Below are 7,890 nucleotides of genomic sequence, written 5' to 3' on the forward strand. Positions count from 1 at the left end.
GTCCCTGGTTTACATGTGACTCTTATTGAAGTTCCGGACCTGTAGCTATTTTCAAGCCTTTCCTGCTACCTGTGGTTAAGGCATCAGTAGACCTCAATGCCTCAATTAGGTCGCTATTGATTGATTGTGCAAATTATTTAATACACATGAACTAATCAGTGAATAAACGACCAGTGGGAATTTTGATTAGCATCTTTCTATTTCTGCAGAACCACAGAAGAGATCCAGACTGTGGTCTTTTGGGGTTTAGGGATTACAAATCGACAGGTTAGTCCCACCAGAGGCAACCACTTCATGATTCTTTTTCTTGGTAGCAATTCTGGAGGACACATCGAGACCAACCTATGCAATAGGGTCAATAAGAGAGGGGTGTCAAGCAGCCAAGGTGTTCAGTTAGCCAAGTTCTCCATGAGTTGAGTTATTCAGTCTCTGAAGCTTACAGTACTTTATTATAATCACTCTCATTTTTATTAAAAGTAATAACACTTCTAGTTAAAATGACCATTGTTGGTATTATTATTTTGCTTCTTAAAATACAGGAAAAGTCAATTCTTGTGATTTAGAGGGGAAGAAATAGATAAAATTCTAAGATATCAAATCTCTTAACAGCTAGCTATCAACTAAGAGACAAAGACAGAATGCTCACCTAGAGACTACCTTGTTCATATCTTCGAGCCCAGGTTGCCCACCACTCAGAAAGATTGCCCACCACTCAGAACTGGAGGCAGATGGGACCTGAGACACATTAATATTGGGGCACTAGAGTGAAATTCACAGACTCTTGCTGTGGAGGGTCCTTAGTACTGCCCTGGTTCTTATTCATCCTAAAATATGATTTGTTGATGGAGCAGTATAGATCAGAGGAGGAAGCTATTGCTTTGGAAAGAGATACAGTTAAAAATAAAATATGTGTAGTCAGTAAAATTGGAGGAATATTTTTAAGTCACTAAGATCTTATGGAAACACAGTCAAAATGATAAAGGGAAAACTGAAGAATGCTCCATGAAATAAAATGAGACCTCACCATTATAGCTGAAGTTTGACCAAATGTCTGCACATGACCCATTCTTTTTTTGTCCAGGACACAGAGATATTTCCCCATGCTAAAGATACTCTAATTAGAAAAACATACATGAAAATAAAGCAAAAATAAAATTAATTAGAAGAGGTCTGGAAAGAAGTGTGGGAGGAGTTAGTTACATAGATTAAAATAAAGCAAAATAATTTGAAATTTGAGAGTAAACATAAGCCAGTATCTGGGGAAGTCCTCCAGGTACCATTGACCTGGAGGACCCCCATTGTCCTCCCATTGTCTCTGGTCAAGTCTAAATGGATAATAAATCATATGGCTGTATAACCACATTCTCCCCCTTGTCAAAGTCACTGCTTAAAATCAACCATGGACTGGAAAGAGGAAAGAGTTTCTTCCAGGAACCTTGTACAAGCAGACCTGAGGCTGCAGTAAAATAGCCAGCTGCTGAATCAGTTTGGTCTCTTTATCCATACAACTATCTGAGGGCTAAACCTGCCCAGAGTAGACAATAGAACAGAGTTCACATTCTGCGTACTCTCAATCAATCTTGAATTTCATGAGATCTGTGTACTTTTGATAAATCATTTTTTATTTACATTGATTGGGTTGCTATTTTTTATATACAAACAATCTCAGACAGAAATGAAGCTTCAGCTGAAGATGAATTATTCCACTGGGCAGAAATATGATGCGTTATTTTAATTTCAATCAGAAAACAGAAATCGCTCCAGCGATTTCCACCAGATAAAATTTAATCTAGGGGATTATCCAGGTGATTAAAGAACTGAGAAGTCAAATAGGAGATGGTGAGGCATCCCAGAGATTGACAACAACAAAAAGGGCTGGAGAAACATAGGAAAAGGCCATGCTTTCAAATCCAGGAGGTAGTTACAGACTAGAAGTTGAACCATGAGGAGCAGTGTGTTCCAGCAGGATCTGGATCCATAGAAGACGTGCAGAGATGCTGCCAAAGACCTGACCAAAAGTAGAGAAAAGAGAAGGCATACCGTGGCTTCTCTACTTTATACATTCTTTGTACCAGTGTATCGCACTGGCCAAACCTGCACAGACACTAGAGGACTGGAAGCCTGACAAATGTAGTTTCTTATAATACTGGCCAGGGCAGAAGAAAAAGACAGAGTATGGATCTGAAAATAACCAGACCAAGATCTGCCCTACATGGATCCCAGGAAGCAGTTTGTATCACACTAATAAATACCCTGCAAAAATTTTGGATGGTCTTGGGACATAACAGCATAATTTTAAGTTTTTTGATTCTCTCTATATTTTTCCCTTTTACTCATTTTATTCAGTCCTCAACATTTTGCCTCAGAGATTTTAGCAAGACAGAAACCATAAGTTATGTGAAATCATAAACTCTTCTTATAGAAAAGAAATATCTGACTAGTGGCAGATACCATACTAAAGATACTAGAGAAGGAGGGAAGAGGGGAATGTACCCATGTGAGCGGCAAGCAAAAGGGGAATAATTCCAGACATTGCAAAGAGGACTGAATGCAGGTATCCTGGGTATCAAAGACTCATATGCTGTTGTGACACTCTAGAAAAAAGGCATGCCCACAGGTGGTGGCAGGAGGCACTGGTGTCCCAGTGCAGCCTAAAACCTAAGCTCAGGAAATCTTTGCCTTGCCAAAGAGTCCCATGCCCTGAACAAGGTCTAGATACAAAAGAGCTTTTTGATGCAAAGGGAACTTGCAAACTGAGGTATCACGTGCACCAAAAGGAGGCAATAAACTTTGGCTAATTCCTCATCCCAGACTTCTCTACTCAGGCTTAACTTCAATATCCACATCAGTTCCAGCAGAAAACAAATCCATACTCGAGAGAGTTTAACTAAAGAATTTAACAATAGAAGTAAATAGTTAAGTATTGAAGAGAACTAAGGAAACCAATAAGGATAATGAAATCATGGAGAACGTCTTTATATCTCAGGCCTGAAAGGGAAAAGGGGGAAAATGGTGTTACAAGGCCCCATAAAAGCTGAAACCGTGAAGTGTGAGCCTCCCACCAAATCCTGAGGTCTTAGTGGAGTACATTCACTACTGTAACTAGGATGAGAGACAAAAGCAAGCAGAAAGAATGAGTATTCCAACATTTTTCTTTTCTTGAAGCCAAAGAACAAGCAAGCCCAGCTGAGACAATCTGTAGGGTCCCAGGGCACAGAATAGGGCAGAGAAGGGCGAAAAACGGCAAAGGTTAAATGAAAAACAACCAACTCCTGGCGACTCCAGATTTTGTGGGATCTGGGATGCCTACAGTTTGGGGGAACCACTTCGAAAAATAATAGTATAAAATTTAAAATACAAATTGGGGTGGAAGTGCTTATTTGTTTAAATTAAGAAATCACAACAAACAATGAATTTGAAATAGCTGACAAATACTCACTGTCACAAAATTTTTTAAAAACCCAGTACAGTTTTATAAACTAAGTACCTAAGATACCTTTATAATATATGCATTCTTTACAGTTTTGACTATAAATCTTTTATCATCTCTTCCTATAAGAATAATTTCCTAATATCAATTCCTATAAAAGAATAGAAAGATAATTTAATCTTTTTTGGTTTTGTTTTTGATATAGGGTCTGGCTCTATTGCCCAGGCTGGAGTGCAGAGGAGCAATTGTGGTTCACTGCAATCTCCACCTTCCAGGCTCAGGTGATCCTTCAACCTCAGCCTCCTGAGTAGCTGGGACTATAGGCAGGTGCCACCAATCCCTGCTAATTTTTGTATTTTTTGTGGAGATAGCGTTTCATCACGTTGCTAAGGTTGGTCTTGAACTCTTGGGTTCAAGTGATCTACTCACCTTGGCTTCCCAAAGTGCTGGGATTATGGATGTGACCCACCATTCCCAGTCCTTAATCTTTTCTATAATAATAAATCAAAATTTGTTATTGATAGCTGGGATACATAAAATATGCAACTTCACAAAAATATGTGCTTGTTTGTATACTCCCATTGTAAATTTGTACCCTAAAAACAAGAATTATGATCAAATAAATTTTAAAAATGTGTATGTTGCTTTTACAGTAACATATACTGCTTTATCAAATATATTCCTAACAGTAGAAAACTTTTATTTTGACTAGATGTTGATGAGAACTGACTCCTCCACTAAAAATTAAGCATGTCTGATGATTAGAAGAATTTTTCAGAAACCAGCTTCAGGTTCCATACATTGCAAATCTATTTTTCTCTCCAACATTCATATTTCTACTTCTTGGAACCATAGAAGTAATGGCTCTTCTATACACTGAATATTAAGAATAACTTCAATACATACAATAGCAACTAAAAAAATCACATAAATATTTGTCATTAAACTCAAACAAAGTGTCATGAATTCAATTTTCTCTAAGCTGAATCTTATAAAAGCCTGAAACATGGTTAAATGGAAATATTGTTCAATGAGACCTGTAGATTTGCATTTAAATTAAAAGTCTAATATTCTCATAATGTATTTTTTAATGTGTGTGTGCATGTGTGTGTGTGTATGTGTATCACCTACATCTATTTACACAAAAGGTCTAAAAGCAATGACCACCTCAGTGGTGCAGAGCACCCCTAGTGTTGAGATTGTGGTTTCTAAATACTATCTCCACAAAAAGAACTTTGTATCATTGGAGAAGTGACTGATTTCAGGTCTGGTAAAGTAAATTTGCAATATGAGCCTGAAACATCTTGTCATACCAGAAAGCAAAGAGGCTATCCTCATTCACTGGGGTCATGTCAAGAGATAATCAGAGTCAAGTTAAAGCAAAACTCCTATCAACTAAAGATGAGATAGTTTGTGCACCAGAAAGTAGGATAGCTGCAATAGATTAAAACACATCAAAAATTTTTTAATCGAGGTAATAAGGATATATTTTTTAAACACCTCATTAATCTCATTTGAAAGCTGTTAAAGCAGCAATATAAAATATTCCTCATTTTACCTCTGGTAAATAAAGGGGAGATAAAAAGGCATTTATCCTGCCTTTCCTACACAAACTATATTCGACAGGAGACAAATAGTTGATGAGGAAGAATTCTTGAAGAACTCCACTTAGCAACTGTGGAAGAGATGATTGAATTAGAATATCACCATTTTTAATCCCCAATGAAATAATAGGTCAACACAATGGTCATCATGATTGCTAAAATTATTTGGGGAAAGATCCATGAATCAGGCTGACAGCACCTGAACCCTTAGGTAATCTTAACATCAAAAAAAAAAAAGTAAAAAGTTAAATACAGTAGAGTGTGTGTGTGTGTGTGTGTGTGTGTGTGTAACATCATATGCTTCTTATGTGATACAATGACAAATATAGAGCATCATCTATAAAAAGTGTTTTCTAAAAAATTGAACATGAATGTAATCGAGCATCTAGATATAACTTTCAGTTTGCAAGAAATACACAAAGGATAGATGACCATACCAAATGCCATCACAGGGATGTAATAGGTTGACTCCAGACTGCAGGATATTCTATGAAACAAAAGATCCAGCTTCTTCAGCAAAGAAATAGCATTTTTAAAAAGAGAGAAGAAAACTATTACAAGAGTTTGATAAAACCCATCCTCCAAATGCAATTTGAATCCTGATTCAAATAAACCAATTAAAAAAGAAAAGATATTTATGGAGCAGTAAGAAAAAAGCTGAATACTGATAGCATATTAGATGATGTTTAAAATAATGTTAATTTTTAAGGTATTACGAATGGTTAAAAAATATTGTCCTTGTCTGTTAGAGATACATACATAAATATATAGGGGTGGAGTTATATCATGTCTAGTATTTACTTCAAAGTCATCAAGAAGAGTAAGGCAGGGGTGAGAAGGTACAGAGGAAACCGGGCTGACTATATGTTGATAATAGTTAAAGCTGTGTCATATGCTCATCAAGGTATATTAAACTATTCTCTCTAACTTTGTATACGTTCAAAAACTTCCGTAATAATTTTTAAAGCAGTTGATAAAAAATAAACTTTCCATGAGATTCACTAAAGTTCATGAAAAAGCAACTTTCCTCTTGTACCATCAAGATGAAAGTGACCAGTGTGGAGGCTCACATCTGGTATCCCAGCAATGTGGAAGGCTGAGGTGGGAGGATCCCAGGAGGCCAGAAGCTTGAGAACAGCCTGGGCAACACAGCAAGGCCTCACCTCTACCAAAAAATTAAAATTAAAATTAAAAAAATTTCTGGGTGTGGTGGCATGCACCTTGTAGTCCTAGCTACTAGGAAGGCTGAGGTGGGGGCATCGCTTGAGCTCAGGAGTTCAAAGCTGCAGTGAGCACTGGTCATGCCACTGCACTCCATCTTGAGTGATAGAGCAAGATCCTTTTGTGATAGAGCAAGACCCTGTCAAAAAAAAGAAAAAAAAAAAGGGTTAGGGGAATTCTACTTAGGCCTTTAAATATTTAAGAGAATTTGACCAGTGATTCTCTTCCTTTTTCTAATCCGTAAATACTGCCTGCTTTGTCAAGTGTTCAAGGGTAACTCTTCACTGATTAAAGGGGGAGAAAACCAATTGAGCCTCAAGAAGCAATTGTTCAAATTATTTATGTCGTCAGCTTGTTCACAGTCTTCTGGGTACCAGTGAGCTCAAGATCCATGCTGTTCTCTTAACTTCTCCCTGAAATAGCTAAAATGCTAGAATTCTGTATCTGATCCACTTCCTTCCTCTGCCCCCAGCAGCCTCTGGAGTCTTCGCTTTATAGAAACTTAATGCTCAACGTTTCTACACTGCCACACTGATAAAGTATGGAATTCATTAGAATTACAGAACCTTGAAATCCATACATAATAATTTTTTTAAATGTCTGAATATATCATGTGTTAGACAGTGACACCTATTGGTGAAATGTAGTGTTTTCAACCAGAACTGCTGAATATTGTACTACAAAACCTCTGGAAGTCAGACACAATGGAAAACAGCCAGACTGAACTGGGCAAAATCCGTGGTAGGAGACCATCACTTTTACATGCTTTTGCCTCATTCAAATACTCTAGGTAATTTGACTTAGACACAAAGTGAGTTCTTCTGGGTCTTTACGGACAATATTTCTGTTTACTGTAGCAAATATTCAGCTTATACTGTAGTGATTTGTCTTAAATTGCAATTAATTCGTTTTTTAATTGAAGTTTTAAAAATTCTCAATGTCACTTTGTTTCCCTAAGTGGACAAAAATTTTATGACCCTATCTTGATTGATTTTTTCTTAAGTGACACTATCCAAAAGCTCACAGATTGCAAATCTGGAATCCAAGTTAATGAAAAAAAAAAATTTCTATGCTCAAATTAGGCAAAAGATAAGAAGATTAAATTTGGCATTGTAAATGTGGAAACTACGGACTTCTAAGTATGAAATAAATACTTCTTACCAAGGGTAGAAAGAAAGAGAGGATCCATTATTTAAAAATCAGATTGTAAGAACAAAAACAAGGAAAAAGAGTAAAGTCAAATCCCATTCAATTCTCTAAAACACCCAGCATGTCACAGAAGCAGCCTACAACTCATCCTCTTGCTCATCGAAAGTCCTCACCTCACTCATTAGAAAGATATGTATAGCTTAGTGAAATAATTTATATAACTTAGAATCATTTGTAAACACATAACATTATTATATTTAAAATATAAATATATTTATATTCATATAAGTATATATTAAATGTATTTATATTATAGAATTATATTAATAATAACATCAATGGGAAAGTTAGACTCTAAGTACTTTCTTTTACAGCTCAACACCAATACATTGCATGGTGAGAGATACCTGAAGCTAGAAGTACTCTTGAATCCAGTCTTCTGCCTGATATAAAATAATTTTCACTCTCAAATTGCCCATTCATTTC

Source organism: Mandrillus leucophaeus, unplaced genomic scaffold, assembly GCF_000951045.1.
Source record: "Mandrillus leucophaeus isolate KB7577 unplaced genomic scaffold, Mleu.le_1.0 Scaffold327, whole genome shotgun sequence".
In the NCBI taxonomy this organism is placed as follows: domain Eukaryota; kingdom Metazoa; phylum Chordata; class Mammalia; order Primates; family Cercopithecidae; genus Mandrillus; species Mandrillus leucophaeus.